General features: G+C 40.5%; 1 protein-coding gene across 6 annotated transcripts in view; it reads right to left on the bottom strand.

The window, feature by feature from the left end:
- Positions 1-16,769, bottom strand: part of TTLL7 (tubulin tyrosine ligase like 7) — a 77,166-nt gene extending 60,397 nt beyond the window's left edge. For 2 of the 6 annotated variants that reach the window (XR_008734774.1, XM_055725029.1), the window contains exon 1: positions 15,742-16,769. The gene's annotated coding sequence lies outside the window, so the exon portion shown is untranslated. Of the gene's footprint in view, positions 1-7,864; positions 8,064-15,741 lie in introns of all 6 variants that reach the window. The other 4 variants (XM_055725025.1, XM_055725027.1, XM_055725026.1 and 1 more) reach the window with 3 other exon arrangements.
- Between the last annotated feature and the right edge of the window lie 5,710 nt (positions 16,770-22,479).

The raw sequence follows: 22,479 nt of genomic DNA, 5'->3' as shown, positions 1-22,479 counted from the left end.
ATATGTTGTGGAAAATAAAACATTAAGAGCAGTTGTTTTTTGTTTTTTTTTTTTCACAAATCAAGTGTATCATAAGAAGTTTGTTTATTGCCTGAAAAATATTCTTCTGGCCTAGATTATAGAGAAATATTTTTGAACAAATTATTCTCATTTCCTAAGTTTTTTGCTCTATACTGCTCACAAGTGACCTCTGCCTTTCATGATGCTTCACTTTACATCCTGGTGCAGCGTGGAGCTGAAAAGGTTATTTTTAACCTCTGAAAAGGAATTGCCATCAGAATCTTTTTTTTTTTTTCCCCCAGAGTAAGCATCCCAGAAAAAGGTTGAATTAATCAGATCAAAATAGAGAAGGGGGAGTCAAATTCAAACTTAAAATCAAGTCATGCAACTAGATTCTCAAGTCAAGTACCAGTACCCTAACAAAAAGAGACTAGGTTGCATATGCACATTTAAAATAGATTTCATCTAATAGATTTAAGCATTAAGAATGGTAGAATCATCTACTATCAAAATACTCCACGTTCCAAAGCAGAGACAATACTTTATCACCCATGTACTGTTTTTAATGTGAACCTCTTCCTTCCTTCTAGCTATTGTGACACTACTGGTGACCAGTTTGAAAAGCTCCAAGGGCTATGCATGCACTTAAATTTACACACGTGAACTGAAAACATGACTGCAGATCTGAAGCCATGGCACATGCAAGACCTCTCAAAGACAAATAACATTTCTTAAGCATCTTCTTATTAACCTAGGTGAAATGCTACAAAAACAAATGTGTCAGGTTTATTCTACTTTCCTGCATTCTTTGTGTATAGGTAAGTAATCACCAACAGTAGAATATTTTAAAATAGATTTCAAAACTAGAAAACTGCTTTCCTCTGACCCCATTAGTGCAATTTACTTAGTGCTGTCAAAATGATCTGGAAACGCACAGTAGCTGGGAAGAAATCCACAAAGCTCCTGACATAAGGAGCTTTCACTCTGAAACGGAGACACACTGAAGATACAGTTACAGAACTTGGCAGATGACCATAGGGAGGGAAGGACAACACCACAGCACTGCAATCCTCACTCCCCAATTAGCTGGAAAATTAAGATTACAAAAATTTCACAGAAACATGAAAAAGAAGTTAAAATAGCCTTCAAAGCATTGGCCTAGCAAACATCTGAGTTCTGGTTCTGTCAATCTAATCTTTAAAATACTTTTTTTCCTTCCTTACATCTTGAGCATGAAAGTCTGGATGCACTATAGTGGGGAGTCTGCTCTTTATTACAGTTAATACAGAATTATAATCTACTGCTGATCTGGAATTAAGTTATAAAATGCAGATTCAAAATGAGTTTAAGACATTCACAGAAATTATAATAGAGAAAAATGCCTTTTTCAGTACCACCCTCAAATAGCAAGGTAATAACAAGTTGCAGTAATTAAACTGTAAAACTAAAAGCCCCGTATCCTTTCATAATTTTTTTAATATGCATCTTCACAAAATGTATGTTGAAGTGTTCCTGCTACAAGCAAGCGTAGCTGAGCAGTTTTACTGTATCATGCTAAAAGAACAATTTGGTGTTTTTAAGTCTTTACTCTCACAGAGAAATTCTAAATGCAAAAAGTAATCCTCATTTTGAGGCTCAATGTGTCAAAGTGATAAGCTTGTTTTCAAAAGGCTGTCAGCTGGCTTAAAGATGCATACACATTAGGGCTTCGTTCAAAATATTCTGAAGTCAAATGAAATCTATCAATTTCAACACCCTTCACTTTCACGACCAAACGAGAGGAGATGTCTATTCAGCAGTTCTTTCAGGCAGAATGAATGTTGAGAGTTCTCAGGTGCTTGATTTCCCAAATGGATAGCAACAAGCTACACAAGAATACAAACAGCATGATTTACACAACTTAAAACTTTTTGAATCATGCAGTTCTGCAAAACAGTTCTCTGAAGTAGATAATCTAAATGGCCAGCATTTCCAAAACTTCTAAAATTTCTCCGAACCAACAAACTACCAAAACAACCAAACCAAGCTACGGTAACAGCACTCTTCCTCTGCATCGGTAAGTTACAGTCACTTTAGTGTGAGTTTAACCTTACAGCTGCCCTTTCCCATTCGAGACCCCAATCAGTCTTAACCTTCTGCAATGCCGCTTATATATAATAAACACAATTTTACAGCGTCTACTTAGTAATACTGAAAGCATAAACCATCCTGACCCTTCCAGGACAACTTCAAAACACAATGCGAAATAGAGTCTGCATCACAGTTGTGAACCTGTATCTTTTGCTGGAGTGCGTAAAAGTTGTGTTATCTTGAATTGTTGGAGTCTGGTCAGAAAACAGATCCTTCAGTGCCAGCTCTGCAGCTCAGCCACCCATGTCGGCACAGAGCCTCAGGAGCTTTGCAGTCTCAGTTTGTAGGAGATTTTCTTTTGGTTTTTCCCGAATTTACACTTTACAGCTTTGGGTTGAGTTTTTTCATCGTTTATTATCACAAAAGGTCTATGAAATGGTAAGTATACATCCCCAGTTCATAAAATAGAAAAGGTATTAGAAGCTGTTAAGATGGTGGAAGTGTCACAAGACAAGAGTTCCACAGGAATTAATAATTTCTTATTCACAATATACAGAGATCAGAATTAGGCACAGAAGCAATTTTTTTCTTTTCAGTGTTGTCTTGAAGCAATATTGCTTCTTTTTGTGTTCATCCATTTTCCAAAGGGAAACTTCAAATCCTTGGCCGAATTTAAATCAATGTCAAAGCTTTCAAAGCTGAAGATCAATTTTCTCTTTAAAAAATGACCTCCAAAGTGTCTTTCATAGCACAGCAGACAATGTGACTGTCAGCTCATTCTCACCCTTCGAAAGCCCTTTCTAATGCGATAACATATTTCAGACTGTTAGCAAATTGAGTACTATAAAGTTTCATAGTTATATTCTGAATCTTGAAAGAGGGCCGTGAAAGAAAGCAAGACAGAATTAGAAGGCTCCAATAAAAAGGACAATGCTTGAACCTTTTTCTTGTTCAGTAAAACATAGGAAATACATTAATTGAAAAGGTAAGTGAAAAGAACTTGTATGACTTACAAATCAATAATTCATAAATGAAATGCAAGTAAATTTAATAAACATCATTTGGCATTCACAATGGCAAGGAAAATATTGACAAAATAGCCCAAACAACCCAAAGTGTAACCAAGATTTTATACAGTAGAATCTTTATTTCAGAAATATATATCTGCGGCATTTGCTGCTAAAAAAAATACCAGCTTTTATGTTTTACTCTCTGCCAGCAAAAAGCCCAGACAATGCATAGGTTTCATACTACTGTTCAGCACTTCAGTAAGTGTTGATAACACCATAAATCTGTCAGCAGGACAGCATTTCACCAACTCCAGAACAGAAAGTATTCCCAGCCTCTGATCACAGGAAGTTCCACTGAACACTGCTGAATGGACATGCATCTCTATTTATTTTAAGTACCCACCTCAGCAACCCCAACAATCATTCCACCTTCATTTAAAATAGCGTTGGAGTCATCTAGGCATTAGCAGCCTAGAAACATACACTACATTAGAGTGCATTGGCTACATCAGCTCTGCAAGAAACAGCTGAGCAGCATGATACCTACCACCCATAGGAGGGCTGGACCCCTGTCACCTCAAATGAATCATTCCTTCAAAACAAACAGCTGAAGGACAATTGTTTGATTTGTGTTGGGGACCATAACTGCAGGAAGCCATGCTGACTGCCAGACTGCCGCACACAAAGGGCCAATGCTCTTTGGGGTGAGACAGCCATGGCTGCTAATGAAAGAAACAGAGATAATAATGCGCAATAATGATTAAATGTAACAGCAACACTTAAGTGTGACATTAAGAGTGTGGGTTTGGTAGGGGAAAAGGTAAATGAGAGAGTTAGGAGAGGAATTGAGTTGTATCACCTATGGGAACATCTCTGTTCTGCTTTTGACTCCGCAGTGCACCATCCATGCTCTTCATTACAGCATGTCAACATCCACCAACACGTATCAAAGGGTGTTTTAAACTGTGTACACCACACACTAATCGCTGCAGGAATTAAACCATGCCTTTCTTTCTCTGTCATTCACTCCTCAAAAGATTTACTTCTCTAGTGAAAACTACAGATCTTAGATATCTACAAGATAGGACAATCTAATATTTCACATGTATCATCATAGTTGTCTTAGTATAACAGAAAAAGCACTAATCCTTTAATGAAGCTGAAATATCTGCAATGATTCATTGTATTATAATTAGCCCTTGAGGGGAGATTTACTAAAGATCTTGAGGAAGAAAAGCAAAACCATGCAAAAGGAATATCTTTAAAAGGTTCCCCCTCACACATCAAATACTCCCTCCCTTGCTTCAAGTTGGTGGCATTGGCTTGGCATGAAAACAGCCTCAAGTTCAGGGTTACAAGAACACAAACATGATTAAAATAATTTCTACATACCTCTGTGTATTGCAAGAGCCACCCCCCTTAGCCCCACATGAATTCTGCCCCACTTCATCTCATATTTTACAGGCCTACAATTCATAGATCTATTTCAGCATCTCTAGACACAGGCCACAGTCATCACATATGGCTGACGATGACGCCAATTGAGGATTACATCATCCTAATTCAAGTGTGGCCATATAACAATGTTTTCTAGTTTAGCAACACGCCCACAGCAGCCTGAAATATAAACAGGCAGTCGTTAGCCTGCAGTTTCAGCACCTGATGTGCACACTTCAAATAAAAATCAGGCCTTGAATAAGCTACCAAGTGCACTCACAAGAAACATCTACTCAAAGTCTGCTTGACTGTGAAAGTCCAAGAAAGGTGCTCTTCCATGATCACTGAATTGTTTTTCGTATTATGCTGACACTTCCAACTATAGATCGATTTGCTCAGCTCCCACTGGGAATACTTGTGGGCTTGTATGAAGGTTGGTAGACCTCTATCTAATATTTTAATATCAAATTTAATATCTAATATTATAATGACTATGCCATATACTTCTCGGTAAAGAATAAATGACATCAGAAATATTCATAGCTGGCCTACAGTATCACTAAGACTACTGCAACCAACACTCAGTGCTAGTAATACTTTACAAACAGCTGATAAAACCAGCCAGAAACTCCAGCAGCTACAAAACACATCAGCAAAAATATGCTTTCCTCCCCACAGCTTAGTACTTGGGGCTCAATGGGGTACCACTTATTTGAAAATATTTTTGCAAAGGAAAACAGAAGAAAATCAACAGTTTCAAAAGGATGTGAGTCCAGGCTTCTCCAGCTGAAACTGACCCAATTTATAAATATTCCTTTAAAAAGCTCAATTGGCTCCAAACCCTCTGTGTCACGCTATTTTTATCTATTATTGTAGGGGATCTAAATAGAGCCATTATCCTCATCAGTAATGAAATGAGATTCCACTATCCTACTACAGGAATATTTTGCGTATATGCTGCTCACCTGTAAAGAAATACAGAATGTAGTCAGAAAGCCTAGAAAAATAACATGCTTGAAATATTGACCCTAAAATGAATTCTTTGAATACCAAAACTAAGAAGGAAAAATAAAGTGCATCAGACTTCATATACACTAGCTTTAATTCGTGCTTAAAAGAAGAAAGCATGAGAATAGCCTACCAGAAAGTAATTTTCCAGGATATGCTTGAACTCATAGGATCAGAATGTACCTTCTGAACAAGTACAGCATTAATGATGCAACCCTGTAGTATTGAACGGTTTATTTATTGAGTAATCATACATTGTCTCTGAGCTACAGAGACCATACTGACAATAGCATCTCAGCTTTTAACGTAGTTGAAAATAACTCCAAAATCTGAGGTGATAACTGCCCTAAGCACGCGTATTCGCCTTCATGACTTTAATCACAGCAGCAGCATAGTTCCAAGTTTGGAACAATATCACATTTAGTCCTGTCCTCATCCATCTTGGTCAACTCCCAAAAAGCAACACTTCAAAGCAATTGGCTCTGGAGTGTGTGTTTTTAAAAACCAAGGGAAAAAAAAACCAACCAATCAAACAAACAAAAAACACAAAGTCATTGTGTGTTGATTAAGAGCTGTGATTGAGAAATGTACTAAATAAAAAGTCCTCAGCCAGAGGCTAGAGCAGTAGAATATTCAATTCATTTAGTAGGGCTTGATTTGACTTTTCCTTGCCTTAATCTCCTATTTTTTTAAAGGTGCATTCTTAATGAAGCAGAAAAGCATAAACTTATACAGTCAAATACATGCTGGCTGCAAAGTTAACAGGTTTTCAAATATTCAAAAGAAAAAACTACATTTATTTCTTATATATAATAGCAATACACACCACCACCACCCAAAATAAAACAGGACTGAAAACTGATCTCTATGCTCTTTCTTTTAATAATCATATTATCTTAGGCTGAAAATTACAATGTTCATTGTTTTGTGCTTCTGACTCTCTCAGACACATCACACCCTTCATATTATAGAAGAATTTTTTGTAGCCAGGGAGTATCATATTTACCTGATAACCACAGATATAGAAAAAAGACATGCACCAAGCCAAGCCAATAGCATTTATAAATACAAAAGGTATGGAAAAGTTACAACATACCTATTAACCAGAAGAACAACTCTTTCAGTAAATGTTTAACGCGAAATGTTAGTACGGATGAGAATGAAGGAGAAGACCATTAATAATCCAAACAGAAAGAAATGGAGAAAAAACTGGGATTCATAGTTAGTTATTGATCCAGGACTCTGCACATTATTACACAAATATGAAACTTCTTCCCAACTTTCTATGCTGCTTTGATGGCTCAAAGAAAGAGATTCTCTCCAGGAAATTTCCTAGTTGCATCATTCAGAAGAAATGTACACAAAGTACAAAATTTTTCTCAAGTCTGTACCATAAATGAGATCAAGCCCTCTGTAACAGGACCTTCTGTGTAGCCCAGTGCAGTAAATATAGACATTTCTATTGACTTTTGTGGACCTTGTATCACAATGTTTCAGTTCCAGAACAGCCCTGCCAGTAGCACCATTCAGGCATATAATTAAGACACAAACTCATTTGGTAACAAGACTAACCCATGTATCATCCAGGTCCCAACTACAGTCCATTTAAATCAAACCTTCATCACAGTAGATTACAACTAAAAATAACTGAGTTGCCTCTGAATTTCTCCCTTTCTTGACAAAGATTACAAGCTTCAATGATCACTTTCAGAACTGCTTGGCCGTCCAGAAACAGCGCTTCATATTTCATAGCTCTTGTAGGATTCACAGGTTCAGAAATAGGGAATATTGTGCAGCTGATATATAGATACATCGCCACAGGAAAAGCTTCATGCTCTTCTCCAGAAGCATATTTTGTCTAGCTATGGGTCAAGAATTACTGTATTCAAAAAATGCTCCTGAATCTAGTTATCTATTGTAAGGAACAACAAAGTGCGAGCTCAAGGATGGATGAGAAAGAGCAAAAAAATGGAGAAAAGGACCAAGAATCCTGGAAAAAGGACTCATTCCAAAATACATGCTATGGACAAAATGCATAAGCATTCAAACTAAAGGCAATGTATTTCAATTAACCTAGGCTGCAATACAGAGCAAGGTGAGGGTAGGGGGAGCAGAACACAGCCCAAAAAAAACCACCTTAGCAGCAGCATATGGCAGGAAGATATAACCAGTTATTCTGCATACAAATTACTGATAAGAGTGCAAAATTGTTATTGATCATGAAATTAACTGACAAGATTACATACTGCAGAATAAACGGCCGTACCAGGACCTCCCACTGATATGGAAACAGATTTAAAATAATTCTGCAGTACAAGTAGCAAAATGATATCACTTACCGCTAGTGTTGCATTGCTGAAACTATCTGAAGAGTCAGCCCCCTGGAAACAGATTTTTCTTTCAATAATTGACAGCTGATACAGTTTCAGGCAGTGTTGGTATACCAGGGACATACATGCTGCAGCAGCAGCTCCTTCTCATTTAGCCTATCCCCAGCCCTTTTTAGATCTTTCTTAACCCTTTCTAGGTACCTTCTCCCTGTGTTTTAAGTGAAAAGAGAAAGGCAAGACACATTATAAGAAAAGAATGCATTATTTCCCACTTTACTTAGAGTGTGACAAGAACCGTGGGAAGAAAGTCAGTAGGATTTAGTCATAACAATAAGCTAAAGAAGAGTCAAATCTAAAAACAGAAAATGACTCAGTGACTAGGAAGGAATTATACCAGAGACATGAGGTACTGTACCCAGAACAATGATTTCTCTAAATGTAGAAGTAAGAGGTCAGGACCAGAATAACATAAAATAGTAGCAGAGAAGTTAAGCTAAAGAAGACGAATAGTTCATAATTTACTGTATGAAAAATGGTTATGATTCTCTTCCAGCCTTGGACCAATGAGATTTGGGTTTCGAAATCAAACCTATTTGGTTTCAGTGAGGCCAGGACTGACAGAGCAATTTTTAAACCAAATGAAATCTTAAGTGAAGGGATGGAAAGAGAAATATTACTTCTTTTCCTGGGATAACTCTTTCTGTAGCATTATGAAACCATTCTCATTTCTTAAATTTGGTTCTTTTGTTTTACAATGTCAATTTATATCAATGAGAAATTGTTTTCTGACATCATTTCACAAGATCTTTGTCATATTATTTTTCTTTTTCATTAAGAAAAGATTGGTCTGATCTGACAGCTCAGTACCTTTTAATAAGGGTGGACTGTGGACCACAGAGGCCACCTGACAATAAAAGGTTTCAAATATTCTTTTGTTCAAATGGATTATTTTTCCTCACAGGGGAAAAACAAACAAACAAACCAAAACAAAACTGAAGAAAACTCTGGAGAAATCAACCACACTCCATTGTCTTGTGTCAGTTATACAGCAGTCAGGCCTATTGCATGTGCCAGGCAAGACCAGCTGCACCACTACTGTCACACCTGCCCTACAAAGACAAAGGTATTGCAGACAGCCAGATTCTAGCGTGACTGGTATAGTCACATAAAGTGTTTTTAGTTCCTATGAGCTGTGGTGCCATCCTTCAGGAACATATACAGGTAGAATGAAGGTGGGAGCCGAACATGCAAAGGCTACAATACATATAAAAGACATTTCCTCTTACTTCTTCCCCCTTTAGTCTACAAATTGTAAGAGTCGATGTTCTCTCTGAACTACAGAGAATGTCTCCCTTGTTTGCTCATTCAAGTGAAATAGAAAATAAAAAAAACCGTGCATATTTGCACCATAAGTACAATGAAATAAGGCCCTGAAAATTCAATAGCTCTGCAACAGTTTGTTGCCATTTTTCCCAGTTCATAAGAAGTATGGTTCCCCCTTTCACACAAATCAGCAGGGAAAAACACTGCAATGAAATCCCAAAGATGACATAGCAAGCACATTTGTTCCTCAAATATAAAGACAAAACAGTGGATTCATCTGTATAAATGTAGAGCCCTACAATGTAGATTTTGAGCTGGTTTCCTTGGGCTGCCTTCACAGACAGCCTACAAATAGTGTGAGCAGCTGCTACAGGTATCTGGATTGTAGATATATAAACTTAGTGAGACAAATCCCATCCAAGTTGTTCAGCATGAAAATTTCACTCTACTTAAGACAAACAAAAAATGACCAAACAAACAAAAAAATGCAACCCATCAAGGATTAAGGCCTCTACTTGGGCCGTGATTAGAAAGGTACATCTTCCAAAATCAAAGAAGAGGTGAATTCAAGGACTTTGAAAAAGTGGGAAATTGTAGGAAGAAACTCAGTGCAACCAACTGAGACACAATGTCCTGTGAAAGCACAGAACTGGGAGTGGAATCAGGACATCTCTCCTGACATCTCTTCCCACAATTTCCCCACAAGCTCCTCATACTGTCTTGGTTCCAATTTTCTTACATCCATTTGTTGCAGAGACAGCCTCAACTGGACCATTAATCTACCATCCTCAAACAGCTGGAACATGCATGCATGTCCCATGACTGACTGAGAGGTATTTCTTCTTTATCAATGAAACTAAATGGAGTGCTGACTATCGGCATCAGACATTCCTGAATACCCACTCATTAAAATATCTTCTTTTTTATTTTCATTTCTCATAACATTTTATTTCATTTTCTCAGAAAATATCAAAGACTTGCTTCCTATATGTGTTTGGATTCCTGAATGTTGCTTTTGGCAGAAAGGCCACAATGCCCTTTCATATTTTCTCGTACCTAGAGGCAACAGAGGAAAGTAATATGCAGGCTTTTTTAAGTGACTGCCTGGGGTCATTAACTACATCATTTCTCAACTGGTGCCCAGAATTTCAAATTAACTCTGTATTGTTCACTTTTCTTCTATTTCTTCACTTGTGGATGCTGCTCTGGGTCAATATCCTACAGGATTCCCATCTCTACTAAAGACTTGCAACAGTCTGAAACAGCACTGAATCCTGTCTCATCATGCAGTAACTCTTTATTTTTCTTACTGAATATATCCTCACCATCCTTAGAAACATTCTTTTCAGCAAATGCTTCCATTGTTAAAACAGCACAAAATGTACGAAAGCCATGTTCTCACATCACTCTTGTTCACTTTTAAGCAAAAAAATCTTTTATTCAATTTAATGCCGAATTGTTAACGCTCACTAGTAATTTAGTCTTTCAAAGACTTCAGGATGACATAAAAATAAAAAGTTAGGTTAATATTATACCCCTCTAAAAAGCCACACAAAATAGAAGTAATAAAAGAAAGTGTTTCTTTCCCTGGGTGAATAAATTGCATATCTTTCAGATCTCTTCCATCAATAATTCATATAAAGTCCTCTACCACATTTTTCCCATTCCCAAGACCACCAAGATAAGATTGGAAGAACAAAATGATACAACAAATTCACAGAAATTTCATGTTCAGTGGACACAAAATACACAACAACCACCCACAAATGCAAATAAAATGCAAGCTTCCATCGCATAGTTCTATTCCGTATTTTTCAAGAAAATTCCATTCTGAGCAAGCAAATAAGAGCAATTTTCCCATCAAATCTCACAATCCTCTGCTCTGTCAGTCCACTTTTTTTTTTCCAACATAAATGCTATCTAGTGCTATCTAGATCTTTGCTTCTTCACCTACATGAATTCAGTATTAAGCATCTGACTTCATTTTCTGATGCTATACTCCAATGCTTCCACTGCACCCTATAGGGATATTACTGTGCTGCTTTTCAAACGCTAAAAATAAAACAAACACATGTCAACCCAAGGACAAAGTTGGAAGGAAACATACTTTAATGTAACCAAAGAAGAATATATTTAGCATTTTGCTACTAAGCAAGGATGAAAATAAACTTGTCAACACATTACTGTGTCTAACTGAAGCCCACACCCCACACCCCACTCAATTCTTTCTGTAGCATTTATTATATATGACAAAGTTAATTTTATCTGTCATCTTATGCGACTGTTAGTACTGTTACTACTGCTGGCCAGAAGGGGTTCCTGAACTGCAGCGTAAAGCACTTCCATCCTTTTAGGCAGACAGGTTTTCTATCAATTAACAGTAATGTAGTCATCTAAGGTGCATTTGAGCAGTGGTGCATATTAGACTTCAATATGGAACCCTTCCAAAAGCAAATACAAGCATAAGTGGGAATTGGCATGGCACTCACTCCACAGAAAGGAAAGTGAAAAGTGAGTCCTAAATCAGAATGTATCAGAATCAGAATCTTTTTGTATTCTTCCATTATTGTTAACTTGGGCTCTCCATAAGGCAGTACTGTTTCTGTGTCCCCAGAAATGAATGCTCATCAAAAAACATGTAATTATATTCTTAAATATTGCCTTTGAAGCAAAGATATTTTTAAAATTAATGCCTGAATTTTAAAAATTTTAAACTATTCAAACTTATATTTTTAACATTGGGAAAAGAAATGTTACAAATGCATACGTTGCTCTTCATTTTGCAGATCCTATATTGTGAGTAAAACTGATATGGAGGGCAAGAACGATTGCACCCGCTTCATTTAGTCCTTTAAAACACAAAAGCAAAAATATAGTCTGTTACGTTAGAGCTTGTTTCCCGATATGTGGAAATTAAGGCAAGAGCAAAAATGTCAACCAATGAGTATAAATTAATGTGGTAGTATTTTAAAACTAGTTTGTACAGCTGTATGCACATTTAAGAGAGAATGCAAGGAAGAACATTGGGAACAAGCAAAAAGCTAAGACTCTAACCCTTGCAGAACCTGTGGGTTTCTTCATCCACCACCATGAAGAAGAGTATCTTGTAGATCAAGGCATTATGGAACCTCCTGGTCTGAAAGAGCTCCTGGCTCCAAGGGAGGTGCTACTGTGAAACTGGAAGATTTGCTCTAATACCCAATAGATTTAAAGGTTGACTGATTCAGTATGTCACAACATTTTTTTTCTCCTGTATCCATCCTCAATTACAGATGATTCTTTTACCCATCAGTGTAGTAGACATCAATGAACTCCATTCTAAATTTAAAATACATTAGTATTTTAAATATTAATGTTAAAAAGGTTCATCGGTTCCAGTAAACTTGGAAGGAAGCTCGTAATGTCTGCAAAAGGAGTAGCTGCAAAGTACCATTCTGGCAGGGGTTTAGGTAAGCATTAATGGAGCTCTAAAGAGCTTCCACATGCTTAATAAGGGCCATTTGAATCCTACCACAAGAAGTCAAATGGCCCCAATTAAATTCCCAGGTGTGTAGAAAATAAAAGTGAATCTGAGGCTAAATATTCTAAAGTTTACCAGGGAAAAGCAAAATCCAGCTAGTATCCTCCAATATGTATGCTGTGGTAACTGCAATGAATTTTTGTAACTTGACAGTTTGTATGCATCTTTCCAAACGCATACAAACGAACTCCTGTTATCTTCATATAAATTATAGCCCTCTTTTAAGTAAAATACAATTATTCCCTGCCCCCTCAGATCATTACAGAGTCACTGGGTCGACTCTGGATAATGGAAATACCTCATCAAAAAAGTAAAAGACTGACATGCATTCACCTTTTTCTTCAGAGACCAATACAAAGCCTAAAGATACAATTCAGTGTCTTCATGATTTAGGATTGGCCCCAAAGTCACAACACTTCAAGGCAGTAGTAAAACTCAAAATTTTCCAAAAGTTTGAAGAAACTTATAGATATATGAGAAATAAGCATCATTGGTTTCAATAAGCAGTCTTTACACTGATAAAATTATAGCACACAACTAAAAAACATTAGTGACACACATAAAAAAATCATCTTGCAACATGTTGGCATACACATTTGTTAAGACAGGAGCTTTATAAAAGTAGATGGAAGGTAGCTTGGGAAATGTTATCAGTTTTTCCATTTCAGATGTTTTCATTCCAATTTTCTTGGTTTTCTAAGTTTTTCCATCCTTAAATTAATACTGCATTCTCAATTTGTATGATACATCTGCAAGTATCTATTAAATGTAAAAATACTCCTTAATAAAACATTAACACATAGGGAGCAAAAAAAAAGAAGAAAAAAAAAAAGTCAGAACATTAGAAAATGTGGAAGTTCAAGAAATTACTCATTTACCACACGTTTCCTACAGAGGTTTCTAAAACTTGTAATAAATATCCGCAAATGGAGATCAAGAAATTGTATTTCAGTCTTTCTTAATGCTGACAATTCAGAGCAGGCACATTCAGCAGTCAACATTAGTCTGCCATATTTCACCTTTAAAAAAATATCTATGGCTTTCATTACCAACATACAGAATTACAAAGACCTTCGAAAAAATCCTGACTATATACAAGAATGCAAGATGGTTTCATGTCTAACTGCTTGTTGACCAGTTTGCCTCCCAGTTCCTCAGACTTGTCCACAGCTTAATCTATGCTGCCAATTTAACACTGTCAGCTTTGGAAGGGCATGGGAACAAACCCTCATTTGATTGCAAACCTGAGCCTCAGATTACCAAAATGATTGCTAGACTACTGGAATAATTACCGAGTAACTGCTGACAGGCTTCGTCTCCTGGCCTCTTCTAACACTCCCGAACTGGTGGGCAGATCCCTTTAGAAGTACGTGGAATGTATCCAAACCATCAGAAATATAGAAAGATACCACACCCTGACAACAATCTTTCTAGACTTTCTTGCACAATATTGTCGATACTTATGATACCTACAGGTTAAAGCACATTCTTTCCTTATAAAAGAAATGCCACATTCTGGATGAAATAATTCATGTAATTTTCTGAAACATTTTTACATTTGTCTTCAGAGAATCTGGCTTCAAAATAATACATCCATATGTCACTACAGTCATATTTACTCACCATATAGGAAAACTCCTGTCATAACAACTGCTTCTGTCATTTTTTCTTCAAAGTGGGACTGACACCTACCCTATTCCAATTAAAAAATACATCCTAGTACTTAAACAGGGACAAAAGCTTCTACTGATGCCAAATTACTGTACATTTTGAGATACTTTGTAGAATTTGGGGGACAACCAACTCCCACAGAAAAAAGTGCTTCTAGTCCTTCAATTGTGAAAGCAACCAGCAGGATTTCTCTGGGTATTATTAAGACAGGTACTAACACCCTGGTACATAAAATTAATGAAGGATTTAGGCAGAAAAGTATACTGAAACAGAGGGGAGGGTGTGGGGTGTGGGGGTGTGCTTGTTTGGTTTAGGGGTTTTGGGTTTTGAGAAGGAATAAAATCTAATTTTGGTACTCAAACTGCAAATACGTAAGCAATGTACAAAGGCGATCAATATCAAGCCCTTAAATCAGTTTCACAGAGCTCAGCAGTATGTTCAAATTCCAGCATCCCTGGCTTTTCCCTTTCACTTACAATTATGTGTTTTCAATAGCAGAAATTCAAGAAGATCCCAGAGATTACGGGCTTTCAACTAAGTGCAGAAAGCACAGGAAAATACTTGACTCGCATCCCCAGAGATCTAACTTGTTCTACATTTTAGCCTCCGCTGGGTACCACTGCCGACAGACGATCCCATTTCAGCCCTAACCGGCTCCGGAGAGACCGGGCCGTACGCGAGGTACAACCTGCACGGATGATGGGCTTCGCATGCAGAGCTGGGGGTGGGGGGTGGGGGGACGCGGGGGTGGTGGGGGGTGTAGAAAATTAACACCTTTAATCCTGAACAGCCTTCCTGCTCCACACGCCCCGCACCGCGACAGGCGCGGGGCCGCCCCCGCCCTCAGGACCCTGCCCGAGGGGCCGCTGCCGCCATCCCCGCGCGGTCCCGCCGCCGCCATCCCCGCGCGGTCCCGCCCGCACCCGCGCCGCAGCCCCCGCCGCAGCCCCCGCCGCCCGGGGCCGGGCCCGATTCTGCGGGCAGCGCCTCCCGCAGCCCGCGCCCGAGAAGCGGCGGGGGCCGGCGGCCCCTCCTGCGCTCCCGCCCCCGGAGCATCGCCTCGGGCCGGCGGCAGAACGCGCTCCAGCACGGCCCGAGCGGGACCCGCACCCCCGCGGGTGCCCAACCCGCCCCTGCCCACTGCCCGGCACCCGCAGCCCCCGGCCTGGTGCAGGGCTGCCCTTCCCCGCCGCACTCCTTCGCGGGCGGCGGTGCTGAATCACGACGGGCAGCGGCCCCGCCGGCGCTCCCCGGAGGCGGCGCTCCCAGCCGACGGCAGCCTGTCCCCCGTGGGCGCGGGAGGCGGCGGGCCGCGGGTAAGGCGAAGCGCGGGCGGGAGGGGGCGATGGGCCCGCCGCCCCCGGGCCGTTACCTGTCGGGGCAGGAGGCCCTCGAGCGCTCCGGTCCTCCCGGGCGGCGCGGAGGTGCCGCGGGGCCAGGCCGGGCGGCGCGTGCTGCGCCTCACGGGCGGCGCGGCGGGGCTCTGCCGGGCGGCAGCATCCGAGCCGGGCACTAGCGGGAGGAGGAGCGGGAGGCGACGGCGGGGAGCTAGGACATACCATTCCCCGCGAGGGGGCACCGCCGGCGGCCGGGCGGGCGGGGCGGGGCGGCTGGGCCCTCCCACGCAGGTACGTGCGACGAGAGCGCCCGAGGGGAGGCGGGCGGTGTCCGCGGAGCGGGGCCGGTTGACCGGGGGCGGGGGCCAGCCCTCCCGAGCCGCCTGTCTCCCCCCGCCCCGCTCGCGGTGGGAGCGGCCCGCGCTGTCTGCCTGCGCGAGGACGCGAGCGGCAGGACCTGGCAACGGCGCGGGCGGCGCATCCCCCACCCGGGCGGGCGGCGCGGGGCGCGCTCCCCTCAGGGCCGGGGCCGCCGCCTTCTCCCCTCGGCCCCGCACAGCCCGCGCCGCCCGGCCGCCGCGGGGCCAGGGGACGGCGGGGCCTGGCTCCGGCTGAGGGGAAGCGCCTCGGGAGCCCTGCGGCGGGAGGGCGGCCGTGAGCGGGGCGGGCACTCCCCGCCCGGGCGTCGCCGCCAGGTGCGCGGAGCCTGCGGCGGCGGCGGCGGGGACCCCCCCGGCTGCGCGGGCGGCCGCGGGTTGCGGGAGGCCCGGCGGGGGCGCGGCCGCCGGAGCCGCCGGCGGGGGTTTGCGGACAGTGCGGCGCTGGCGGGTCCCGCCGCAGCCCCTGGGCCCGTGCGGTTTATTCGCGTTTTCAGACCATTTTCCCCCTTCCCGGCCCTCACGGCGGTGTTTTCCCTGCTGTTCGCCGCTCTGAAAGAGCCGTTTCGGTCTTTCCCTGAGATGCTTTGCACCCTAGCACAAGGCGCTTGACTTAATCAGATAAATGTAATAAAGATTTAAAAATTGGAGAAACACGTCAAAGATTTAAAAGAAAATATCAAAAGAATAAAAGACTTTCTTTTTAAAAAAAATGGTGGTTGTTTTTTTTTAATAAATAAAAGCCCGATTGAAATTTAATCCGTTATCTCAGTAGGTAATGTGGTACCCTCTGTTTATCAAGGTCAGGAGGCAGATTTGCAAGCAAGGGAAATCACAGTGTTGGATTTGGGCTGATTTATGTTTGCCATGGAGCTAGCTGTAATCTTTTATTGACTTACTGTGGTTGCTAATGCTTGGGGTTTCTTCTGTTTTATCAATTAATCAACTTTATTGTACTATTACATTCTTACATTGCACGTTCCTCACTACTACATACCTTTAAAACCGATTTCAGTCTAACCTTTTCTGCACAACCTCTTGGCTGGAATAGGCCCTCTGTGAGAATTTCAATGACTGCTTCTCTAAGGCGGTTAGAAATAAATATATTCAGTAGGCTTAGTTTAAAGTTTTCTTTTCCTTGGTCAGAAAGAACTGCATCAGAAATGTTAAATCTTGTGTTGACAATGTTAAATGATGTAATTTGGTTGAAAATGTAACTGCTTGGTTAGCATTATGGGGTTTTTTCTACTTTTAATGTCTTGGAAGGTAAGCTGGTATTTTAATGGGAACAGATTGTGAGCTTCTTGCAAATACTAGAATGATTTGTTAAGGACAGAAAACCATGTGAAAAATCCTTTAGGGAGTCTGAAAGAGATATCAGAATTTTCTTACGCATGGTATGGATTTGTAGGTTTTAAAGTTGAAGGTTTTTTTACAGGCATGGTATTTTTCATTGGGTATGATTACAGTTTACATTGTGGTTTTCACTGATATGCATAAATTATCATTTATTTACCACTCAAACCTTTGTTAGGCTTGTCAAAAGAAGCAGCAGAGGTATAATTTCTGCCCACAAACATGTAATCTCATAGAACTTTACATGCCAGTTTGTGTAGGTAAGTTTATACGAACAGATCTACATTTTAATGCTAGAAATCCCATGCTAAAACAGAGGCAATGGGATCTAAGCTTGTCCCCATCCCCATGTAAGCATTCTTTATTTTTCTCACAGCTGTGAGAAAGCTATGTTACAGGATGCTCATAAGGAAAGGTTTGATTTTCTTTCCGTTAGTCATTTGGAACGGTGCCACTGACTGCAGATGAAACCATTTGCAAGGTTTACATGCATTGCGTGTTATCTCCAGGTCAAAGCTCGCTTCAGGCCTACAGCGGATCCTGCCTGCTTTGTTTCAGCTGTATGTATGTCCGCATTCCATACCCTAAACCAGCTCTCCACACCCCAAAGTCTGAGGTGCACATCTCTGCTGAGCAACTGATGTTATATAGCAGGAAGAATGGCAAATCACAAATGAGAGTTCATGATGAGAGGTTGTACCCAGCTGTCGCTTTATACTCCGCAGGCAAACCTGGAGCTTGGCAATATGTCTGTGCCCTGCTCTGCTCCTGGAGGCTTTTTCAAACAGCCTCCCTTCCAGGTGCAGCTGATGCTTCCTCTTTCCAGAGGAGGACTGCTGCAAATGGATGCCAGTCTCAGCTGGGAAATCACAACCTATGACACAGCCTTCCAGCAAAGATCAGAGCCGACAGCATAAATGCTTTTTCTCATTTCCATTCCTGGGAGGCAGGAGGCATTAATCTCTTCCAGAATGTGCTTTTTGTTATTGTTTCCCAGAACCAGATCAGATTTACTTTTTTTAAATGTGATCTACATTCTGAATCACTGGAAGTAAATGGTGCTCCTTACCTCCATGTTGAAATGTTAGAGCTTACAAAATTTAGTGAGAAACCAAAACAGGGTATTAAATACACAGATGCTTGATTAGGAGCATTAAAGAGAGTTTTATTTTTAATATTGAGCTAGTTTAAATATTGAACATTGATGCATTTGAGACAACAGATGTGCCTAGATAATTACTGTAAATAGAACTAGCAATAAAAATACCTTTTATGGCATGAAGATCATCTTATGAATTTCACAAATAAACAAACATAGACACAACAGAAAACCAGAGATCAGGAAGAATGTAATTTCTGAGAAAACACGTGTTTCTGTGATTTTTCTTAGGTTTTTTTTTTTGTTTTTCCACCCAGGGATTGTGTGTACCTTTAGGACTTTAAATTTTTGTAGTAGAAAAATGATGGGGGAAATCATATCAATTCTATCTTTTAGAGAAAGGTTGATTATTTATCTGAGCACAGTTCTTATTTCACCTTTCCTGTTACTAGTAACATACTCCCTGAATAATTATGAGCACTGTAATGCTGCATATGTATAATCCATCTCAAAGTCAGTAAATATAATTTCTTCAAATTACAAAAAGGATAATTAAATTTTCTCAAGAATATTAGTCTTTGAACAAAGCCACAAAAAAGGCTTTGAAATGCAAACCTATTTCTCCTGTCCACTGAGCCATCAGCTTACAGAGCCGCAGTAGGATGCACAGTCCGATATTGTCCAGAAAACTTGAAGTTGCATTTTGCCTCTGCTGTTGAAACAGGTTGTATCTTCATGCAACTATTCGTGCTGGTGAATGCCAAAAAGACAGTGTTTCAAAACACCAGAAAGTAACAATCATGAAGAATCAAAAAGCTTTGGAACTCAACTAGCATGTAGCTGTATAACAGGAAACTTAGCTATTCCAAGTGTGTGTTCTGTTTACAAGACATTCATCTTGGAATATGTTTACGAAGTAGTTAATTATGCTTTTCTGAACAGGTGCATTTTCCCACTTAACATAAATTATGTCCAAACAGTTTGTGCTGTCAAAACCCACCCATTTCCAAGCATCTGACTAGAAAACATTACCAATGAAGAAACAAAGTTCAGCTCAAGTTCCCTCCCTATACTTCATATTCCCTCAGGATTCTTGCTACAAGACTTCTCAGCCCATACATATTTTTTTGCTTCCAAAAGCAACACCCATTTCTTTTATAAGCCATCTGCTCAGTCCATTAGCAAAATCCATGCAACAGCTTCCCAGCAGCACCAACACCTGCTAATAGGGGATGGTGTTTCAGGCAGATACTGCCAGCCTGTCACAGCTTCTTATCTCCCATCTCTCTAATCTTCAGAGTAGTGTCTGGGATTATCTCCTGGAAATCAAATGCCCGGCAAGATGGTTTGCTATTTCTTTTTATATATCAGTAAACATGTACTTGATTGAATTCATTACTCCTGTAAACATCTTTTATTATACAGATCAATGTGAATTTACAAGCTGTAGCAGTATGATATTGACATAACGCAGATTTCATATACAATAACTTTTTATAGTCCTCATCACTCCAAACATGCTCTGGATGAAATTCAGTACTGATGTAAGCAGATACCGTAACACCAAGGGTATCCGTAGACTACAGTCAATTACTCTCAAGCTTAATGGGCCCCCTTTGGTTCAGGCCTGGTTTTGAACAGCTTTTATATATGAGCACTTCTATTTTTAACTACATAAAATATCATTTCAGAGTTTATCTGTTTATTAATCAAAGCTTGGAGGGCTTTTTTCAAATAATATCTTTGAGTTCCCATCTGCTGTCTGCCCCCATTTAAGACAAAGGGCATCCCAGAACTTCAGCAGTTTGGAGAGGAGTTTCTTTCGGTTGAGCAGCCATCAAGCCAGTTTAAAAAAAAATAGAAAAGTTCCACTGTATGAGGCAGTAAGACCAAATGAGGCATAAGCTGAAGGAAAGTGGAAATTTATATCTGCTGGTCAAGTAAGTTAATGTGGTCATCCAGGAAATAAAAACAGTTCTCATAAATATTCACAAACAAGGGTAGGATCATACAGTGTTGCTAAAGGCTACCTATGCTATTGCCAGCCTGCAGGCCCACGTAGAGGGATGTGAGCCACTCCTCCTTTGCCGTTGGACATAGGAATTAAACCATTATTTAAGCACTATGGTCAGGAACCTCTGAGGAAAGTTGGAACAAGGGAGACTTCTTCCCCACCAAAGTTACGCTGTTTCTCATGTAGTTAATGTGTCCTTTCACAGTATGAAAGTTCTCAGTATCTGTTTAATCCACACCTTACCAGGTGTAACTGAAAATTGTTTCATACGGGTTCATTGAAATAAGTCTGAAGTTATCAGTTCGTTTGATGTATTGCAACATAATTACTATAAAAGAGAAATAATCTTCTTTACAAAGGCATCATAGATGTATCTGTACCATGTGGTACAGTAAAGAAGGGATGAAATATTTCCCTAGTCATCTCATTACTAGATGGGTGTTTGAGAGAAACCAACATAGTGAGATGATATTAGAATCAATACTAACTTCTCCAGGGCAGCAAGATAAAGAAATTTCATTACATGAGGAAAAAATCTTCCTAATACCAGTACTACAAGAGGCAGTAGGATGTATAATGCAAAAAAATCTAACTACATGTACTGAATTCTGATCCGTCGGGGCTTGCTTACTCATACACATAGTGTCAGATGCTCAGGTGCCTCTACAGTGCAGTTGAGTTTCTTGCAGTGCCTGTTACCCTGGCAAGGAGGACAGCCTGAAGTCAGCACACACGGTTTTTCACCCACTCAAACTGGGATGTCACAGCAGAGGACATGAGTGATAGAAGTGGCAAGATACTTCTGCAGAGAAAGTGGAAGTTATTGTAATGGAGACAAGGACTATTCATTTGCATTTATGGGAACAGTTAAATCTAGAATTATAGCAGTCTCTCTTGCAACAGGTAGTAAAACCTACCAAATCTGATTTTGTGCCATACAACACTAAGTAGCGCAGCATCAGTATCTACTTAGATAGGACAGCTCCGCATGCAAGAAATACAGGACATAGGAAGGCACTGAATGGAAGTACTTACTGTGTCTGGACAACAGTGAGGGTCTTCCACAAATTAAATGAATCTTTAAGAGTTCAGATTTATATTACAAGGATGCGGTGTGTCAGGAGGCAGCAAGAAGAAATGTGCAAAATAAGTCTTTGCAAAAACATATTCCTCCTCATACAGGTATGGGTACACAGGATCTGTCCATCCCAAAATGACCTGGTTTTTCCTCAGCTTTTTGAAGATCACATGTTGTTGTTCCACTGATGTTTACAGAGGTTGGTCTGGATAAACCAGAGAGATTTAAGGGCGCCTGTCCTGTCTGTGCTGTAGTCTCCAGAATCACAAAAAGGCAAGGAGCTTTGCAGAGCACCCTGCCTATGGAGAAACACACAGCCTGGGGTAAAAGAGTCCTTCCAATTCTTCACAATTACTTGTTGTAGCAAAGAAACAAAAGACTGCTACAATTATCCTTTGCATTGACATGACGGTTTTTTAATTTGGTTCAGACTATGGGTTGTAATTTCTGTGACTGCAATAGACAATATTAACATGATGTGCATTTCCTTATGGTCTCGTGGGATTTTTATGTCCAAGAAGTGATAGTGACAATGTTATTGAGTGATTATGATTTATTATTTCAATTATGGCAGAAAACAGAGACCTCATTCAACATTAGGCCCCCATTGTGATGCAGCTGTCCAAACATATATGAAAAGACTGTCTCCAGACCAGAAGTCTTCAAATTATTCCACTCAGAGCCATCAGGGAGCAGAGAGCTCCACACATGGAGCAGGCACACAGGCAGGGATGATCCTGGACCACGCGTGTGTTGCCGAGATTGTAACAAAATCACAGGTTCTCCTAGTCATAAGCAACAGTTTTTCTCTCCAAATGAAATAGGTTACTTCCCCTACTATTTTCTTTC

This window comes from Falco cherrug, chromosome 12, assembly GCF_023634085.1.
Source record: "Falco cherrug isolate bFalChe1 chromosome 12, bFalChe1.pri, whole genome shotgun sequence".
NCBI classification, from domain to species: Eukaryota; Metazoa; Chordata; class Aves; order Falconiformes; family Falconidae; genus Falco; species Falco cherrug.
The sequence above is the reverse complement of the archived record's forward strand: the minus strand, read 5'-3'. Positions and strand labels throughout refer to the sequence as shown.